Here is a 22,525-nt window from a genome sequence, read left to right as displayed (position 1 = left end):
TCAGTAACTGCAAGGTCACTTTCTAATTAGAGCACAACTGATAAGCGGCAGACACCCTTTCTGCTGAGATAACACCAGAGCTTATTTACTAGTATTCTGGTGTCACATACAGAAGCACATGCAGTTAATAAAAATATTGAAGAATACCAAAATCTACCCATGAAACCCTACTCCTTTAAAAACACTCCATTTCCATGCTCTTTATTGGCAACTTCAATGTTTTGAAGAAAATGAATTCTTAACTTCTGAGCCTTTCCACCGATTATTCATCATAGCAGTAGATGGTGGGAACTCTTTGTCTCCCAAAATTCCTTCAAAACTCAGATCATTCTGAATAGTGCTTTTTATACTTCATAAACAATGACTATACTTCAAGCCAAATTTTTTCAGGTTTAGTTATAACGATATTCTTTGGCAAGCTGATAATTGAGTCTAGTTATTTAATTCTCCCTGCCCCACTGCAATTAGCAAATCATTTTAGCTAGGAGGCCTTTAGCACTGTTAGTGTAAAAAGAAATTTCAAACTCAGAAAGGATAAAGACAAAATTCTACTTTTGGATCTGGATTATGCATCACAGCACGACAGTAAGGAACTTTTTTTCATTTGGCATAATGTGTATAAAATATGCATTACTCTTACTGACTTCAGTGGGAGTTTCATAAGAGGATCAAGAGCAGAGCATGTAATAAAGATCTGACATGGGATTCAAGAGCAAAAGCTTTGTCTTAAAATAATAAGATATGCATTTATTGGGAATTACTGCCCATCTCAAGGTAACTTTTGCAATCTTAAATCTATGTGTGGTCACAGACAACAGATTTGCCTGTCTGAAATGGTGGCAAACTATCTGGAGCTCTCTAGGAAACTAGTACAGTTTTATAGCAGCAAGTAACAGAGGGTCCTGTGGCACCTTTAAGACTAACAGAAGTATAGGGAGCATAAGCTTTCGTGGGTAAGAACCTCACTTCTTCAGATGCAAGTAATGGAAATCTCCAGAGGCAGGTATAAATCAGTATGGAGATAACGAGGTTAGTTCAATCAGGGAGGGTGAGGTGCTCTGCTAGCAGTTGAAGTGTGAACACCAAGGGAGGAGAAACTGCTTCTGTAGTTGGATAGCCATTCACAGTCTTTGTTTAATCCTGATCTGATGGTGTCAAATTTGCAAATGAACTGGAGCTCAGCAGTTTCTCTTTGGAGTCTGGTCCTGAAGTTTTTTTTGCTGTAAGATGGCTACCTTTACATCTGCTATTGTGTGGCCAGGGAGGTTGAAGTGTTCTCCTACAGGTTTTTGTATATTGCCATTCCTGATATCTGACTTGTGTCCATTTATCCTCTTGCAGATGTAACAATACATCTTTTTGAGGGGGTTAAAAACCTCAGTCCTGAAGCTGAAGGCTGACCCTCCACTCCCAGAGCTTGGGATGTTTGATATATGTTAGACCTACCTAATGTTCATGGAAGACAAGATCTGCGTATGATTCTTTGTTATTTTACCCCACATCTTTAATTATGATGTTCCCATGGACCAATAAATAAATTAGCCGCTGTTCTGCGTCACTGTATCACCTACTGGTCACAGCTCCTAATGGCATCCTTGCAGGTGTCCAAACACAGGCCTGCAGAGCAGTCATGGTTAGTGTGCTGTAGCCTGGAGACCCAGTCTAGAAGTGAGGTCAATCACAGGATTCCACCCTGAGAGAAGGGAAGGGCCTGCCACTTGAAGAGTATCCACGGTGAAAAAGAGAGAGATCAAGACACAGCTAGACCTAAACTGCAAGATCCCTCTTCCTTCTTACTACACCAAAAATTAAGATTCACATGCAGCAAGACCTCTCAGCCAACAGAAACTTATGTAACTATCTGATGTCCCCCTTTGAAATATCCCTTTCACTGGGTGATATCACGTTCATTGTTTATAGTGTATATGGTAGAACTGGTTGGGAAATATTTTTCTTCCAATGATAAATTTCATTTTCTTGTTTTCTTTGATTATTTTATTTGACTTTTTTGAGGGGTGGGAGGAGTAATAAATAATATTTGGTTGTAAATGACAAAATTTGGGGATTTGCAATGCACATTTTTGGTTGTAGAAAAACAAACATTTCTGAGTTTGGGGTTAAATTTGAGAAAAAATGCTATGTGTTGAAAAGAGTTAATGGAAATCTTTCACCTAGCTATACATGTGCCTTTCGGGGTTATTTCACGTAAACACAACCATTATAATTAATTGTTGAGTGCTTCCTTAAAACGTCATATCCAATCAATAAGGAAAACAAATTGACAAACATTCTTTTCACCCCAGTGTTGGTAAATTGGATGAAATCCAGAAAGGAGGCAAGCAATAATCCTGCACATGAAGGCTCCAATTTTGTAGCATGTATCTTCCATTGATTTATATGGGAGCCCCAAATGCAGAGCAACCGCAGAGCCGGCCCGTAAGTGGTTAATTTACAAGACACACAGTGATGCCAGCACATCTATCAGAGGTCAAGATCAAGACCTGAAAAATAAATAGGATTATTAACAAGATGACTAATATAGTGAACTCATTACTGGAAATAAACTATTCACTGCATGCATCTCTCATTGACAGTACTTAATTCTTTAATTCTCTTTCCTAGTTTCTGAGCAAATGTTTATTTTCTTAGCACAGGATTCAGTGTTATCAGGAAACTGTTCTTATATAAATGTCTCTATGGCTTGGTACTCTGAAGCTGGAGCTCTCTAGGGCCTATTTTCCATTGGAAAAACATGGTCTGGCTTTATGAGTTATGGGTGTTTTGGCCCACATGGATTATGCTGTTCATATATTATACATGATTTGAAAGAAAAAGCTACAAATGGCATGCATTACTTGGTAATTTTCAATCAAGCTCTTGTAGTAAAGTTTCTAGGGTAATTAGATTCATGACCTGCCATAGGGAGCAATTTCTTCCACTAACTTATCTGGACTACAGATACAAGCATAAACACTCCAGAGGGGCCTCTAAATTCTGACCTGAACTTGAGCTGATCTGACTTTCATCTTATGCCAGAAGCGGCTGTCTGAATTATGGCAGCATTTCTGATTTCACCTTGAAGCAAACAGGCCCCTGGGAGTTACAATGGCCACTTAAGACTTTTCTATGCATATTCTGATGAAGAAAATTGCAGCCAATAAAAAAAAAAAAAAAAAAAAAAAAGCTATCAGCTTTCAGATTCCCTCTCCTCCAAATTAATTATCAAAGACCCTATTAATTACTTTGTTCCATTAGCCCAACTTAGACAATATTATACTACCTTATAATTCATACTTTTGATATGACACATGATTTTATTAGTGTATTCTATCAATTTTGATGGAAGCTGAAGGCTTCAGGGTGGAATCTTTTCTCCTCTATCTAATAAAGGAAAATCATAAAAGTTATTAAGAATTTAAATAAGCCTTGGAAGTGAGGATAATTTAGGGACCAAAGTAATGACTATACATATTTCACAACAGTAGTTCATTAGTGATCTGATATTCAGTCAACTAAATTAAAGCCTCTCATTCTTTTTTACTAAATAGCTTGCCACCCAGTCCCTTTTATCAGTATTTAAAGTCCACAACTTCAGGATGTTTTGAAGACCAAAACATACAAACAAACAAATCCAGCAAAACAAAAGGCAAACTGTGTGCAGGCTCTGATTAGTTACCTTACGTACAAGTGATTTTCAACCTTTTGTCATTTGTGGACCCCTAAAAAAAGTCAAATGGAGGTGCGAACCCCTTTGGAAATCTTAGACATAGTCTGCACAGTTTGAAAACTACACTTCTATGGTAACAGCAACCTTTCTTGGACCCCTTAGAAATAGTCTTCAGGGGGGTCAGCAAACCACAGATTGAAAACCACAGTTACACACAATAACTGCAGTCAAAATCAGGAAGTGAAAATAGAGAACCTGTACACGAACTCAGACCATACTGCAGTTATCTTTTTATTTTCCATTCTAATAATTGTATTTCTGCCTTTAATATTAGTAAAACTAGTGAACTTCCAAAGTTTCTATATTTTTGATACAGTATTCTAAGATGCTTAATTTATGCAAATTAACTATAATTGCATTACCCCTCATGAAGTTCATGACAAAATTATGAGACTAGAAACTACAGTAACACTTTAATGAATTATACCCCCTTATGTCAACTAAATATTTGTTTGTGTTTCATTAATTTTGTAAAGCAAACAATACACAATTTAAAATTCCAGTGGTTCATTTAAATGATCTACATGCTAGAAATACAGCCAGCAGCCAATATGAATTGAATAGATTATGCTGGAGAAGTATCTGGGGTCCTTTATATTCTCTACTTTGTGAGCCATAGAATGGTTTAATCAAAGAATTTCATGGCACATGAATCGAGTGTTTTTTTTTTAAACTAAAACCTGATTACATTATCAAATTCTAAAATGGCATCAGATTATGTGACATTATCTAAACTCTCATGGGCTGTCATGGAGCATATATTGTGACTTTAATTTACAGAACACTTCCACCTTCCTTTTTACTACCTTCAAAAATAAATCACAAGGATTGTGTAATTCAAGTAGGAACTGATAAGGAGATACAGAGCCTGTTCACCTCTAAATCGTTTGCTCATGGTGGTTTTAGAGGGCAGCAAAGTCTAATTCTGATGAATAAGACCTCCATCAGCCATTGTAAACAAAGGACTGCAGCTCTGCAAGAGCACTGAAACCATTTGATATAACGAGGCTGGCAAGTCAGCAGGTCCATCACTGGTCAGTATATATCTCCTACTCGTCAATTGTCCCACCTGCACAGCTACTCCACTGCGCTATTGACAGATGGCTAACTTTTCTCACCCTGCCCATCTAGAACCTGCCTGCCTATTAGATCCTCCTTTCCTTGTTACCACCTGCTGCCATCCCCTGCTTTTCCTCTTGATCCTTCTTCTTAAATCAACCATTGCAAATACAAATACAAACCAGATCAGCAGTGAATGACCAGAGCACATCACAAAAAACATTAGCAGAGTTGGCGCCCTTGTCAGCAAACACAGCAGTGACACCAGTAATTGAATGCATGGTCTCACATACTTAACAATCCTTTCACTCACTGAAGCACATTGGGTTGCTGGCAGGAGTGTTATCTTGAACTGTTTTTAACTGTTGTATCTTACTTATACTGTTACATATGAGGCGAAATCCACCTCTAAGCAGAGGGTCAGCCCCAGGATACCCACCATTTATATCCAATTTCAGGGATTAAGTTGGACAGTTCATAAGCTTCATGCTGGCTTTCTTGCAGGGGTGAACTTTATCCAGCAGCAGGACTTCACTTTTCAGGATTGTTACTTTAGCAATGCATCCTCAGTTTGCATTCAATATGGATTTTAAAATGTTTACTTTTTTGAGGTGGGGGAGGGATGAAGGTTCCACATTTAATTGAGAGTAACAGTAACTTCAGAAGAAAGTTAGTAACCAAGATAATTTACTGCTATCTGTGGTGACCATGCCAGTGGGTAGCCATGGCATTTTTTCCAATGAGAGCAGGAAATAATTCTCTAGCATTTGAACCAACATTCCAGGTTCAAATATATTATCCAAGGCAATGTGAAAACTGTCTCTGAGAATATCTATTACATCTGCCTCATCAGTTTACTTTAAGACATGATGAACTTACAGCCAATTCATTGCTACAAAATGCCATTTGGAAGCCTTGTAAAAAATGTTGAGACAACATTTTCAAAAATACAATGATGGTTCAGGTTAACTTGTTTATTGAACTACATTTCAAGCAGTATCATTATACCCTCACAACTACTGGATGTGAGTCAAATTAAATTAAACTAATTATTTTATGTTACATTTTACAATTTTAATCTCATTACTGACAATTAAAAGAGTCACATACCACCACTCAGGTAATTTATATGATCCTGATTTTAAACAAAGCAGAACAGAGTATAAATTCTTGCTCACCTTACTCCAGTGAGTAGTCTTACTCCTATGAAGCCTGACTAAGTTGAGTATGATTTTGTCCAGAGTCTACAAAAAAGTGATTAATAATTTGGACTCATCAGTAAAATCTGTATGCCATAAAAATTATTAATGTTTGTTCCGTTTTTTCTCTTCTTTCCTGTTACATGCCAGTTCTGTTTAAGAACATAAGAACGGCCAAACTGGGTCAGACTAATGGTCCATCTAGTCCAGTATCCTGTCTTCTGACAGTGGCCAATGCCAGATGCTTCAAAGGGAATGAACAGAACAGGCAAACATTGAGTGAGTCATCCTCTATTGTCCATTCCCAGCTTCTGGCAAAACAGAGGCTAGGGATACTCAGAGCATGAGATTGCATTCCTGACCATCTTGGCTAATAGCCATTGATGGACCTATCCTCCATGAATTTATCTAGTTTTGAATCCTGTTATAGCTTTGGCCTTCACAGCATCCACTGGCAATGAGTTTCACAGGTTGACTGTACATTGTTTGAAGAAGTGCTTCCTTTTGTTTGTTTTAAACCTGCTGCCTATTAATTTCATTTGGTGACCCCTGATTCTTGTGCTATGAGAAGGAGTAAATAACACTTCCTTAATTACTTTCTCCACTACAGTCAAGATTTTGTAGATCTCTATCATATCCTGTCTTGGTCATCTCTTTTCCAAGATGAAAAGTCCAGTCTTTTTTCTCACTTCTCATACAGAAGCTATTCCATACCCCAATCATTTTTGTTGCCCTTTTTGTACCTTTTCCAATTCTAATATATCCTTTTGAACTGTGGTGACAGCAACTGAACGCAATATTCAAGGTAAGGACATACCCATGGATTTATATTGAGGCATTATGATATTTTCAGTCTTCTTATCTATCCCTTTCCTAATGATTCCTAACATTGTTAGTTTTTTGACTGCTGCTGCACATTGAGTGGATGTTTTCAGAGAACTATCCACAATGACTCCACGATATCTTTCTTGAGTGTTAACAGCTAATTTAGACACAATCATTTTGGATGTATAGTTGGGATTATGTTTTCCATTGTGAATTACTTTGCATTTATCAACAGGTTAATAACTGATTTTAATTAACTGATTTTTGAAAAAAGCTTCCAGGTGTTCTTTTAGTGTATGTATGGGATAGTAACCTATGTATGCAGTGCACACATACTTTTTGCCTTGACCTTATATTAGAACAAATGCACATTTCTACAAACTGACCCTGCTTGATGCTGATTCATTCCAATGTATTTCAGAGGTTAAAAGAGGAGAATAGTGGTTAGAATATACATTCCTCAAGCATGTCAAGTCATACTGCATATTTCAGAATACACTGGTAAAATGCAGAATGTGGTTCTTAACCTTGACCCTTTTAATTTTTTTATCATCTATTAAAGATTCTAAAAGGAACAACAGTTAAACCATAGCCTACAAATTGCAAATGTTTAATATATTTTACATTATTTTAATATTAGTTAAAAAAGCTTTCTATTAACATTAAATTATGTGCAACCTTTACAGTGCAGAATTGTATTTCACATGCTGTACTAGAAATAAAGCTTATGCAGGCTTACAGAAGCACTTGGTTTATGATTTACATCCAAATGATTTATATTGCAATATAAAACTTGCTTAGAAAAATCTGAAAATTTGTGTACATTAGTAAAATAAAACATACAATTATTTTTAATATTAAGAAATACACATTATTACAATGAAATTTAGACAAGTTTCAGTATAATATATAGTTGAACAGAAATTATATTAAATATTTCCCTCTCAAAATCCCTAGTTAGTGTTCTGTGTCTGGTCGGACAGACTCAACAGTAACAGGACATTCAGTTCTGTTCTACATACCATGCAATACTTTGGTAGTCAATGAGTCCAAGAAAAACACAATTTTGGCCAATAAGTGGAGAAATGAGCATATTTATTTTCTTAGTAATGCACCATCAAGTTGTTAACCCAGAGAGGACTTGCTCTGGGTAAAGAAAAGATCTCAGAGCAGTGGAAATGCTGCAGACTTTGCTATGTTTCTGACCGCTGTATAAGTAAGAACTGAAGGATTAAATTCTTTCCTTTTCCCAGGTGCTAATTTCTTATAGGTTGTAATCAATTTTCATTTGTGTTTGCTTTTTCCACAGTACATGTTTATGCTGATTACAACATGCCTAGTGATTTTTTTTAAAATGTAAAAATAATATGTTATCTACTAAACCGCATCTTACAGAACCTGGAGCAATTCTCATACCTAATTTAGTGGGCTATTCTCTTTTAATATAGTTTGTGAATTTAGTGCTGGGGAAAGGCTTCAGCTACAACACTGGAGATAAGTCCTCTACTTGTCCACTGAAGAAATAGCGCAAGATTAAACAAATCCACACATCAAACACTATATACACACATATTCGTGGGTGCCAGAACTTGAACCCTGATCCTTTATTTCCAAAACCACAGCCTTCTGCTACTTGTATGTATGTTTGTAATTATGGCAAAAGTTATCACGGTCAGAGAACATAGAGCAAAGCTAGACACACTTAGAAAAAGCAAACAACTCGGGCTTGTTACTAAAATATTAATAAATAGATTTAGTAAAGTATTTTTTCAGTCGGATGTCCACTATCACAATTATCTGTCTGTAAAAACTACTGATTCCACAACTCCCCCGCCCCTCCAAAAAAATATCGATTCTCCCTACAACGTAATCACTGTAGATTAGAAAACATCAAGCAGTTCCACTAGCTTTCTCCATGATAAAAGTTGACATTATACTTCTTAGTTTAGTGCTGATGTGCATAAAAGTACTATGATGAGCCTTGACATATGTCATTGTACTTAGCTACAAATGCATTACAAGAAATTACAAGGGATGCTATCAGAAAATTGAAAATCCAATGAGTGTTTCACTTAGTTACTGTAATTCTTCAATGCTATTCCAATCTTGTGCAAATTAGAAGCCACTTACAGCTCTGAAGACTGACAGGAAACTGAATGAGGTTTTCATTATGCTCTTAATAGGCTGACTGGGTTATTTCCTGTTAAAAGGTTTGAGGAAAATGATATGGCACACCTCTATATTCAAACCAGGTAGAAGAATTAAATTCTTTTTCATCAAATTCTGCAGAACAGTGAGTTGATCAAAAAAATTTCCTAAGAAAATAGAATTAGGAAGGCATTTCCTTTCGGTTTTATTAGTGCTATAGCAATATTGTCAATGCTTAATGCCATGGTTAAATGAGTGAATGATTTATTTGTATCTGGCATTTATAAATCACTTTTCATAAGAGGATACTTCAGTGGTTTGTGAACATTAAGCAAATTTCCTAATAACTCCTGTAATGTATGTTGTATTATTAACCATCCCAAAACTTCATTTATACTGAGTTAAAGTTGCAGTGTGGTGCCTTGTGCCCTTCTAGAACGTCAAGTTCAGCTACACTCAAATCTCTGAACACCAGGAAATGTAGAGTTATGGTACTTGCCATTGACATAACACAACCTTAACTCTTCCCTGTGGAGCTGACAATAGCCACTGGGATTGACTCAGTGAGTATGGTGCCATGATAAAAACAGACAAAAAGACTAGGAGATTGTTCCATTGTTTGTGTTGTGTTCCACATATTTTGAATTCCACCATTTGTCTGCATGGACTCCAGCTACACTGATCAGGACATGCAGATGAATTAAACAACAGACACAGGGATGGGTTTATGCAGCAGGCCACAACTTTATTAATTTAATACTGGGGAGGAGTGCTAGATGCTCATTCCCACTCTCACATACCCAGGCATTTAACTTGGTTCAGTGCAGGGTTACCATACAACTTCTCAGCCCAGCTCTCTCCCTGCACAGCCTCTGGCTCCCGGGCAATGATTAAACCTGTCACAGAATGCATTGGTCACATGTCGGTCTTTGCTGCCCCGTATCAGCTCAGCTCACAACTCCTTGCCTGTCCAGCACAGCCCAGTCCTCCCTCTCACGGGGAGGCTTGCATGGGCCTGACAGGTTTTAGGAGCTGGGAACAGGATACAGGAACAATGCAATGACCAACTATGGAGTCAGTGGTGCATGTTTTGAAAGGGGATGTGACCCAAGTTGCTCCTGGGCTCAGCACAATATATTACCGAGTCTTTGATCAGGTGTAAAGAAACCAGAGGGTTTCTATTTGGCTGTCACCCATTTCAGTCAGGGCAATATCTGCAGCCACCTGCCTCTACAACCAAGACAAGTCACTACGGGCAAATTAAAAGAACAGTAGTCCCACCTCAAGCGTGCCTTCCCTCGGGGAAGATCAGACAAGAGAAATTTCTCAAGACATTCTTGGCCTCTGTCAGGCCTCCTACAGAGTGAGAGCTGGAGATCTGCTCTCTTTCCTGGTCAGTCTCCAGCTGAGCTGTGCTCTCCCTTTTTGGCACCTCCCTCTAAGCCTGACACCTATTGCAGGTGTAGCAGGGCAGGGCTGACAGAGCCCACAATAGCTCATTAACCCTTTTCTGGATAGTGTGGAGTTTCTCTACCCTATCATAGGGGACAGAAATGGTAAAGTATGGATATAGGGTGGTTTTGGGGACAAGAACTGAGCTCCTCTGCCACAACATTCTTTATGCACAACTCTGATCTCCTCCTTTCCACCTTACTCTTCCATGTACTGCTCTAATATACCACATATTCCTCCTCATTGCTCCAAACTCCCACATCCGTTCAACTGCTCCAATTCCTGCACTACTGCTCCAACACCACTCCAGCTCCTCCAACATTCATGGTCCTTCCTCTGACTACTCCAAACCTCAAGTGCTCTGAGCCCCCTCTCCGTCCACCGCCTACACAATGGACACCAGTTCCACCCTCTTCCTTGCCATTCTATGCCCCTGGTAATCTTGGAGGGACTGTGGGGCGGTGAAGCAGCTGTGAGGAATGCATGCACTTGTCAGAGGCAGGAAGGACTAGGAGAGTGGAGATGCAGAGTCCTCACCTCAGATCTGGGCCTAGTGTATGGGAAGGGGCTCTACACAGCCATCTGCAGCACGAGATGCCCAAAAAGGTGCAAAACGGCCCATTCATCTATGAGATGCTCTCAGATGAATGAAAACACCCTATGGAGAGGAATTTAGCCTGAAACAATAGCTCTGAGATTTGTGAATTCGTCCATTCACCTCAGTGGGTATTCTCATTCCCCCACCCGCAGTGTTAGCACTTATGAGCTTGTGCTATTTACCAAAAATGCCCATTCCCAGCTCCTGACCTTGGCCTCTGCTTTGTATATCTGTGCAATGCACCAAGTATTCCTGTTCTTAGCCTCCCCACTCAACACTGTGTTCCTATGCCACGCATGGAACATGATCAGGGAAAAAGCTCAGAATAGAGCCTGAACTTCCAATCACCTCCTCCAACCCCACTAACTATACCAATATTAAAAGTTCTCTCTCTCTCTCTCTCTCTCTCTCTGGCACAAGTCCCCTTATAATACAATTTTACATTTAAGGCACATGATGCATTAACATTGTATAGCCATCGAAATTTTTAGAAAACCAGTCAAAATTTTGTTCCATAACATATAAATCCCAGGGAAAATACACCAGCCAGAACATTAAAAAAAGGATAGGGAGAATGAAAATAGAAGTTCTAGATACAACATTGAGACAGTCTCAGAAAATCAGTTAATATTGTTTTCTCCTACTACAGTAACATTAGTTTCCATATTTTGTACTATAGCACTTCATTCTAATTTACAAACACAAGGGAACCTTGAGAGAGATTTCCTGATTTCCCATTGATTACTGTATCAATGAAGCACTTGACTGTTTCCATGGCAATGTGCAGTTGAGTTTTTTGTTTTTATTGATACAAACAAAGCAAACCTGTTACTTTACCTTTTTATTGTTTCACTTTTACATATGCTCATGATTAAAAATAATATGACTATGGGTCAGGCATTTTCTGAAGGCTGAAAATCAGACACCTCAGCCTTCACCCCTACATTAGCTGCCTGGAAATGGTGAAGTCAGAGTTCATCACTGCTTAAATACAATTACCAAATACAATTGTTGCTAGCTAGTCTCAGTTCTGGGCATTATTCATAAAAATTTTAAAAAGATAAAACCCTATCTTCAGCCATTCAAGCTTGTAAGACACCGACATGTTCACAAGGGTATTATATATTTATGAAAAAAGATGGTTTTGGATTAACTGAATAAAGCATGGTCTGTTTCCTACATGAATTTAAAAAAAACCTCAGAATGATAGTAAGCAACTGCCAGTCTTCTGTACCTAAATCTGTACGATAAAATGATTACATATATACCAATACTTAGCACTGGACATAAATGATTAACAAAACAGTATTACGATATCAAATCTCTTGCTTTTTTTTTTTTTTTTTTAAATGAATGCCTCAATGTGATCTACTAGTATGGTGACCATGAGTCTGTGACAATGTTGTATTTCCATTGGTATCTTTAAGTGCATAGTTAAAAATAATGTCAGTGCAGTGATGTTATAAATGATGTGTTCGGTGTGTGAGTGAATGAAAAGAATGTGGTAAATAGCAGTAGCACAGAGAGAGGGAAATAGGTCCTACTATTCTGATGTTACCAACTCAAACTGGCTCCAGTTTTCACAGAAAGATTAAGATCTATGTGTTACATAAAGCTAAATGTATTAACTACTTAACAGCAGTTTCAGAAGTAATAAATCTTCAGAGTCTGGAACTTCCAAAGGAACCCAACTTCCTTGAGCTCCTTTGAAAACAACACCCAGAATGGTTAAAGAAAAAATATCAAAACGAATTGTGGACTAAAGAATCCACAATAATTATTTGGTAATATTTTCAAAATTACTAGAGGACACAGTTATAGTGCCTTCCATCTGATGATACCAAAACATTCTGCAGAGGCCAGATTCCGGCATCATTACTCATGGTGAGTAGTACTTCGCTCTAAAGGTAGTCCCATTATTTGCAATGGCAGCTGAAAAGTCAATTAGTGGAGAATTTTCAGCTGCATAAAGCTGATGGGGTTGGGTCCAATGCCAATTGTTTCTACTCCTGCTCCATCTTGACATTGACATAAGGGGCATGCTGAAGGTTTGAGAGAGCTTGACTGTGGGTGGGTAGAGAGTTGTACTATGTCAGTTTGCTAGTTGGCATATGATCCCATGGGTACCATAGCCAGCAATTGACTGTTAGCAGCCATGGAGCTACCCTAATTTATGCTGGGGCTTGAAGCAGGGTCAGGGTAGCTTGGTTTGTTTAGACTGAACTGCAATCATACGAAACAAGCTTTAATCTAGCTAGCTTTGGTACGGATAGCAGTGAAGCATCAGTAAAATGGGCTTCATTGCAGACTAGCAACCAGAGTAATTACCCAGGGTTCCCTGCAGGCTTTGTATAGCACGTGTTGAAACCTGCAGTATCACAGTTAGTTAAAGCTACCTTGGGTATGTCTACACAGACTGCAATCACACCCCATGATTTCAAGGTAGATATACCCTGAGAATCAGGACACAACAACAAGTTCCCTGATAACCTCTCCTCTCCACCCATCCGCCTCCTGTGAAAAAATTATCTTCATTCAGGAGAGTAGCCCTAAGAGTTCAATTTTTACATTTTCTATTAACTTGCTATATTAATCAACTCTTTCACTAGATTATATTGACATAATTATTTACGTTTTACCAATCTTCGATCCTTCTGTCACTGCGACCATGGGATGGTGGTGTTTTTTGTTGTTGTTGTTTTGTTTTTAAAGATCAGGATGTTCTGAATAAATCTGAAATAAAAGTCATTTAAAAATAAACACTTAAAATGTCAAGTAATGTTCTCTGCCATTGAAAAAGTTTTTGTTAAATTAACCTTTACAGTTTGAAATGACTGCATTAATGTGGCATTGTCATAATTCATTCACAATTATTCCAGCTATTTCTTGAGACAACTGGCATACAATGTGAAGTGGAAAATGAGGCAAAGATACTTTTAACTATGCTAAGAAATAGGATAGAGAAAGCAAGTGGGAATTGAAATTTATTTTCTTGACAGATCAATTCTTTCTCAGGGCCAGATACTTGTACCATAGAAACCAATGAGATCTTTGTCAGTCACTGTCTTCACTGAGCTCAGGACCAGATAGTTAAGTGGTGTGCAGGGCCTCAGGAGGATTCCCTTGCAACGGGGTATATTTAACCCTTATTTTGGAATATACATTTTCTATGTTTACCTTGCATGTCCTTATGGCAGGATTTTCTTCCATTCCCTAACCTTCATTGCAGAAACTTCCATACATCCTTCCACACCACACTTCTCCCTCAAAGTTCTGTGTTACAGGGACCCATCCAACCTTTTTCCCCCAAGAGGGGACTTTGCTCAACAGCAATGGTCACACCAAAGAGGCGCAAGAGGTATCAGAGACATGCATCCCAGAGCAGGGTGAATTGATGCTGCACCACTTCCACACACTACTGACTCTTCCATGCTCAGATATTGATTTTCAATCATTCAGATAGCAGTAGGTATGCGAATGCCACTGGTTTTAAAAGCGCAGAGTTACAAAGCCTTAAAAATATCAATAAGAGTTGGTATACTCCAGGGGGCAGCAACAGACGATTTCAGATCAAAACTGGCTGAAGCAAGATGGAGCCAAATAATAATAATAATTAATAAAAAAGTATTATTATTATAGTATGGATAACAAGGGTCCCAAAAGATACCACACATCAAAAAAATCATATTTAAGCCTTTTCCCACAGTGTTACTGGGCTGACATGCATCCCAGTTTTGCCTCCAGTTTGATAATGGTATTTTAAATTTCAGAGAACACAGGATATTTATTCTGGTTTTGTTAAACCATAATTACTAGGATTCATATATGTCTTGCCTGATCATTAACCACTGACATAATTAATATGCACTCATTGAAGCCCCAGCACAGTTAGAACATAATCACCCATCGATTTGATTCATGAAAGTGTCTGTGTAGGAACACTAAGATAGATTAAGTTCCTTAAAGTGTCTTGGATACAGAAGCAAAACAAAAGCAAGCTGGGAGTTACAAACTGTGGAGTGGTGCTAATTAACAACTCAATTAAAAAAGGCAAATTAAACTTTATGGTTCGTTATCCTCCACTGCTTAATAAATTGTTTTGCTAAGCAAATGATTTAAAATGATCATTCTAGAAAACTGAAATAGCAACTATTTTTCAACTTTATACAAAATACTTCACTGTACGGTGCGTGCATTAAAAATTCCAGTACATCTTCATTATCACTGTTTTAATTTAGGTATGTTTTCCTCAGATGAAAAAGGTTGTAGATAATTTGCTATCTATATTAAGAATTATTTCTTGATTGCTTTTTTTTATTTATTTAGCAGAAGTTCTCTTTTGGGGGAGAAAATGGTAAGTACTTTTTCTATAATCATTCTTATCTTGCCTTCTTTAGCATTTTATGATTTGCAGAGACATTACATTCTGCTTAACATCAAACATTATGCAGAAAAAACTTTTTCAGAGATTGAATTTTATCAGACTTCAAAAGAGATGATCTCACAATAGATATATAATGTCCAATATTCACACTTTCTGACTTAACCAAGTTAGTAGAAGTTATACTTTTATGTGTAATTTATTCTATATTTCTATAACAAAACATAGACGTAGACACATTTTACTGAAAAAAGTATTGCATTGACTTGAAAGAAGCATTTTTATTGATTTTTAATTTTGTATACACAATCACACTAATGTCAAAATAAAACATTAAGGATATTATCTGAGCAGAAACTAACAATATTAAAAGTTAATGAAATATGACGGTCTAAAGTTATTTATAACATGATTAAAACCCTCAAGAGTGAAATAGAAAATAAAACATGAGCTTTTAGAGACTGCTATGAATGTTTTCATTTTCAATTTACTTCAATCAAACATGAATTCTAAAACCCCAATCTTGCCAAGATTAATGGATGTGCTCCACTTTATTTGCTGAGTAGTCCCAAGTGCATGAAGTTAAACATGTATATTAAAACATAATCTACATGTGAAAATTAATCTGGAATAAGGTAGGGTATAAATTTAAGAGGATTGATTAACTTCACGTGTAGACACTCTTATTCCAGAATAAAGCACAGCATACACATGGAGTTAATCAGAAATATTTAATCAGGGACAGCTATTCTGGAGTAATTCCCCTTATAGACAAGCCCTAGGCTAGATCTACACTATGACGTTTTGACGGCATACCTACGTTGGTCAGGGGTATGAAAATAAAACAGCCCTCACAAACGTAGCTATCCCAACTTCCCCTTGTGTAGATGCAGCTATTCCAGCAAGAGTTCTTTGGAAGTACAGGGAAGTGGTTTAAATACAGCCACAAAATAGCTCCTTTTTCTGATATAAGCTGCGTCTCTACTAGCGGCTCTGCTAGTATAGCTAAACTAGTATAGCTATATCAGCAAAACTTTTGTAATATAGATTAGACATAAGTCTCTGCAGGATCTGTGTCTGTAGTTCCCTCATTAAAATATGTCCACTAGAATCCCAAAAGGATTGTAGTAGGGCTTAGCCCCAGTTTATGAAGGAATTTAAGCATGTGCCTAATTTTAAGCATATGAGCATTATCTGCAATTAGGCTTTACCTGGAGTTGTTTTTTTCCTGCCCACTTACACTTTGTGAGGGTCATTCTAGGTGTTGAGATCCATGTGATTTCATATGGGTTATTACATATAGCATTTCAGTTAATGCTGAATTCTGAGCATTTTATAAAGTAATTTGTTAATAAATAATTTTTAAAAATGTGAAGTAATGGGATCCAGAGTTTCAGAAAGTTATTTTTCATATAATAGTGTAAGTTTCACCCTATTAGCAGTAACCTGACATTTGTGATCATCACGTTGTTCATTAGCCTTGTACATTATCTCTTTCCTTTACCCTTTGTCTTGTAAGGGTTGTAGATTGTAAGTTATCCAGCGCAAGAACTGTCTACTCTATGTTTGTACAGTGCTTAGCACAATATGACCCCATTATTGGTTAGTCCCTAGGCACTACTGTAATAATAATAAATAATGATAATATCATCTCAGCCTAAACACCAATGGAATTTGCCTCAAGAATCAACTCTGCCTCAAGAACTCACTTTAGTTAAGACAGATAAAGGCAGAGAACAAACTCCCTGGCTGTTTGTCAGTTACCCTACAGAACTACATCAAAATAAACACACACAAAAACCAGCATTTCTTTCCTGTTGCATGCTGATCGGAAGAACATGTATAACAAATGTGTAACAACATTTACAATGAGTGAGAGTAGAACTGGTCCGTTTTTTAAATTGCCAAATATATTCAAAATTCCCAAGTTGTTTAAATCTTGCATGGGTTAGAAATGGACTCTCTTGTGGTTTGTTTGTTTGTTTTTGCAATTAATCTATTTGAAATGTAATTGAAACAATTATCAAAATAATTACAAGGGTATTTTTTATAAATACTAAAACCTGTTCATAAGGAAGCAATTTCTATCACCATTTCTATGTTTTAATTAAAAAATATCAAGTTTCATAACAAATTTTGCAAAAACAAAGATACTTTAAAATAACAAAATCGCAACTTTTTTTTTAAACAAAAAAAGCTGTTTGTTCAAATTTTTTTGACTTGTTCTAACCAAGACCAATATCAGGTAAACAATACTAATCAGCTTTTCTAGCAGTAATGAAGGTCATTTAACACTTTTTCAGGTTGTTTATCATTAGGTAATAGATCACTTGCTGCAGTCATCTTTAAAGAAGGCAAAGCACATTTTTGCAGATAATAGACTACAATGGACATGTCAATTCCAAAGACAGACCACAGAATTACTACCATGTTTACAAGGAACACACACACACATCATAATAAAATAAAGTAACTGCGGGTGGAGAAAAAACAGCCATTTGCTCATGAGGCAGCTTACATTAAAAGTGTTGCAAACTCATGATTTTATCACAAGTCTCATAATAGTTGGTGTTCTTCTAAAAAGTGCATGCTTCTGGAGTAATGGGATTATTAGAAAATCTCAACTTTCATTTTTCATAAAATGAGTTTCTAGTACTTTTGGTTGCAGAGAAAAGTTGGAAAACATGGCCCATGTACTCAAAAACCAAAATGCAAATAAAAATAATCTACAAGTTATAATTTTTAAAAAATCGCATGATTTTTGGGTTGCCTGGCTCACAATTTTTGAACACTTGACGTTGGCAATACTGTTAACGGCTTCACAAAGCTAATAGTCTCCAATTTAAAGTAGTTAATTTCATTTTAAGTACTTTACCATTAGCTCCTGAAATTATACAATATTTTCCCTTACTCTGTAGAAATGCAACATATGCTGCTACCATTTCCCCTTGATATCTTCATTCATGAGTAAACAGATAAAATGTTGAGCTAATTATTATATTTATATTGTCTGAAGCAAATTAGCTGATTCATCAAATACTAGTTGAAGGAACCTTCCTCAGAGTTCACCAGGCAGAAGGAGCCAAGAAGGTTAAAGGGATTAAAAGGGACAGGGAAAACTAGAGACTCAATGGGGACAATAGAAAAATAAAAAAGTAAAAAGAATGGAAAGTAAGGGAGAGGATAAAGAAAACAAAAAAGCAAGATGGCTTTAATTTCACCCCCAGCTTTTCTCAGCTCAGCTGAGAAAAACATCAAAGTCACCCTGAGAACCAGAGGTGTTGAGGGAAATGCATAGACAAGATTATTCATCCAAGAAAGGAAGAAGGCATCTCCCAACAAATTGTGACCTGGACCCGCTTTTAAACAGAATATGACATTGTTTTTTGTTTGTAGCTGTAGCAGTAGCAAAGAGGTCTGCTGCTGGAAACACTGGTCTACAATTTTTGAGAAGTCGTCTGCTTCAGAGATAAAATGTGCTATTTATTATGTATTTTGATGTGCTGAATTCAAATATGACAATTAAAACAACTGATTGGCTACTGTTTCTAAGATATTTAAGTTTTTACATTTTATGTCTATGTATATTGTGTAGATAGTAGAGTTTTAATCATAAATTGTAAACCTAGGTCTTTTCATGTGTTTATGGTTGCTTTACATGATAATATTTCACCTGTCCTGTTTATGTAACACTTTAAAAATCAGCAAAAGGGTTATATAAATAAAATGTATTATGAAACAAAAGGCAAAAAACTATTATGTACATAGCTTAGTCCTATTCAGTGTCAGCGCTTCTTGGCTTGTCTCTTGTATTCATTAAATGGAGCATCTCTTGTCATTGTCCAGCAATAATCTGCAAGCATTGATGGGCTCCATTTGCCCTGATAGCGTTTCTCCATTGTTGCAATGTCCTGGTGAAATCGCTCGCCGTGCTCGTCGCTCACTGCTCCGCAGTTAGGTGGAAAAAAAATCTAGATGAGAGTGCAAAAAATGTATCTTTAGTGACATGTTGCAACCAAAGCTTTTGTATGCCCTGAGGAGATTTTCCACCAACAACCTGTAGTTGTCTGCCTTCTTGTTTCCGAGAAAATTTATTGCCACTAACTGGAAGGCTTTCCATGCCGTCTTTTCCTTGCCACGCAGTGCATGGTCAAATGCATCATCTCGAAGAAGTTCACGAATCTGAGGACCAACAAAGACACCTTCCTTTATCTTAGCTTCACTTAACCTTGGAAATTTTCCATGGAGGTACTTGAAAGCTGCTTGTGTTTTGTCAATGGCCTTGACAAAGTTCTTCATCAGACCCAGCTTGATGTGTAAAGGTGGTAACAAAATCTTCCTTGATTCAAAAAGTGGTGGATGCTGAACACTTTTCCTCACAGGCTCCAATGACGGTCGGAGTGGCCAATCTTTCTTGATGTAGTGGGAATCTCTTGCATGACTATCCCATTCACAGAGAAAACAGCAGTACTTTGTGTATCCAGTCTGCAGACCAAGCAAGAGAGCAACAACCTTCAAATCGCCACAAAGCTGCCACTGATGTTGGTCATAGTTTATGCACCTCAAAAGTTGTTTCATGTTGTCATAGGTTTCCTTCATATGGACTGCATGACCAACTGGAATTGATGGCATAACATTGCCATTATGCAGTAAAACAGCTTTAAGACTCGTCTTCGATGAATCAATGAACAGTCTCCACTCATCTGGATCGTGAACGATGTTGAGGGCTGCTATCCCACCATCGATGTTGTTGCAGGCTACAAGATCACCTTCCATGAATAAGAATGGGACAAGATCCTTTTGATGGTTTTGGAACATGGAAACCCTAACATCACCTGCCAGGAGATTCCACTGCTACAGTCTGGAGCCCAACAGCTCTGCCTTACTCTTGGGTAGTTCCAAATCCCTGACAAGGTCATTCAGTTCACCTTGTGTTATGAGGTGTGGTTCAGAGGAGGATGGGAGAAAGTGTGGGTCCTGTGACATTGATGGTTCAGGACCAGAAGTTTCATCCTCTTCCTCTTCTGACTCAAGTGAGATTGATTCTGGTGCATCAGGAACCGGCAGTCCTTCTCCGTGGGGTACTGGGCGTATAGCTGATGGAATGTTTGGATAATGCACAGTCCACTTTTTCTTCTTTGACACACCTTTCCCAACTGGAGGCACCATGCAGAAGTAACAATTGCTGGTATGATCTGTTGGCCCTCTCCAAATCATTGGCACTGTAAAAGGCATAGATTTCCTTTTCCTGTTCAACTACTGGCGAAGATTTGTTGCACAAGTGTTGCAGCATATGTGTGGGGCCCACCTCTTGTCCTGATCTCCAATTTTGCAGCCAAAATAAAGGTGATAGGCTCTCTTAACCATAGCGGTTATACTGCGCTTTTGTGATGCAAAAGTCACTTCACCACAAACATAGCAGAAGTTATCTGCACTGTTCACACAAGTACGAGGCATCTCTGCTCACTTTGGCTAAACAGAAATGTGTCCCTTTCCAAAATCAAACACTGACAAATAAGAGAGCACGACGCTGTATGATTTCTAGAGCTGATATAGGGCAATTTGTTCAGCAGAGTGATGTAAGCTTCGTTATGATTGCATCATCCATGACTTCTAGGAATAACATGATGCAATTCATCTCATGTATGACGCAATACCAGCTTCAGATTGCATCATTCATTGTTTTGCCTAAAAAGCAAGTACTGTCCAAACCCAGTCATAGATTTATTCATAGATCCAGTCAAAGATGTATCTTAGTCATTTCTGGTTTAAATTGAGATCCCTTCCCTTCTCTTTATAACTCACTTATCCTCCGCCATTCCCAAGTCAAGGGTCATATATACTGACCCAATAGCATGTCTTGAAAACTAGAGCCAATCAACAATTTTAAGCATCATTTTCGTTCTCAGTGACCCAGAAGTTTGACTACATTTATTTCAGAAGCATTTTGGCTGTAGAGTAGTGAAATCCCCAAGTCAGACCAATAAAGTCTGGGGTATTGAGTGAAGTTGCAGTACCAAGTTCAGTTGCGGTCCCAATGGGACAGTCTTCTTGTCCCTGCAGGATGGTAATGAGGGTTTTGAACATTCTGAAGTACCTGTTGACATAGATGGAGACTTGGTCTTACATGGTACCAAAAAGGTCTTTAGAGGAGGTACTGGGAAAGGGATTATGTCTGATGGTACCACTCTTCTATATTTGTTCTGTCCATCTCTTCCAGATGTTCCTGGAGCCTTCTCAGAACTCTGCTTGCTCTTAGGGGAACTATGGGGTTTCTCCGCTCTACCAGTGTCACAGGAGCCCTTAACTTCTGTAGTACAGAGCTTTGAGGTTGAAGCTTCTGAGGCCCTTGACCTGCTCAGATAGTGAAGTCTTTTTGAGGAGGAGTCCAGGTCTTCTTGAAGAGGCCTCCTTAAGAGGGAGGTTAGAGCTCCTCTTCTTGGGACCTTTAGAGAAGGTCTCTTGAGATTTTCCCCTTCTGGGGAAGTGCTGATACACCGGGAGACTGATATACAACAGGGCTCTCCTGACCTGGCTCTGACTGGCTAAGAAATCACTCCATTATTAACAGATGCAGCTTGCTTTCCCAGTTCTTCCTTGCCATACATTTGAGGGCTAAACAGAAATGACAATTCTGTGAGATGTGTAACCCTCCTAGGCAGAGTGTCCATCACAGTTTGCAATTGCCTCTTAGCATGGGATGCAGAGTTTAAAATCTGGTGGACTGGGCATGCCCTTCTCAAAGAGGAAGGCCTCTCATGAGGGAGGAAAATAATAAAACAGTTGTCCAAATTAAAAACTAATAAAATAAACAGAAAGTAAGCAAGAGCAATTAGCTGAGGCATGCTCAAGGCAGACATGCTAAGGTCAGTTTCAGGCCAAGGTGGCTGAGAAAGAACTGAGGGTGGTTTGCCCAGACAGCCTGATATAATCTCAGTGAGGGGCCTGAGAATATCAATGGTGCATGTGTGGGCCCAATGGATATTGTTAAAGAACATCTCCGATTGATGGTACATGGGGGCACCTTCTCATCTGAAGTGGAGGGCCTGTAGGGACACTACTCAAAGATGAATAGGATGAATGGCTCCTACTGCACCTATCCATAATGTTTAGGGAAAAAAAGCTGTGTGATCAGG

General features: G+C 38.0%; 1 protein-coding gene across 33 annotated transcripts in view; it reads right to left on the bottom strand.

Moving 5' to 3' along the window:
• The window catches only part of RBFOX1 (RNA binding fox-1 homolog 1), a 2,478,424-nt gene that overhangs the window by 1,461,669 nt on the left and 994,230 nt on the right, over positions 1 to 22,525 (bottom strand). For 4 of the 33 annotated variants that reach the window (XM_065558803.1, XM_065558810.1, XM_065558799.1 and 1 more), the window contains exon 2: positions 13,641 to 13,741. The exons of 28 other annotated variants lie outside the window; for them this stretch is intronic. The gene's annotated coding sequence lies outside the window, so the exon portion shown is untranslated. The remainder of the gene's footprint in view (positions 1 to 13,640; positions 13,742 to 22,525) is intronic. One more of the 33 variants, XM_065558800.1, reaches the window with a different exon arrangement.

The sequence above is a fragment of the Chrysemys picta genome, chromosome 10 (assembly GCF_011386835.1).
Source record: "Chrysemys picta bellii isolate R12L10 chromosome 10, ASM1138683v2, whole genome shotgun sequence".
Taxonomy (NCBI): domain Eukaryota; kingdom Metazoa; phylum Chordata; order Testudines; family Emydidae; genus Chrysemys; species Chrysemys picta.
This window is presented reverse-complemented; position numbering and strand designations above follow the sequence as displayed.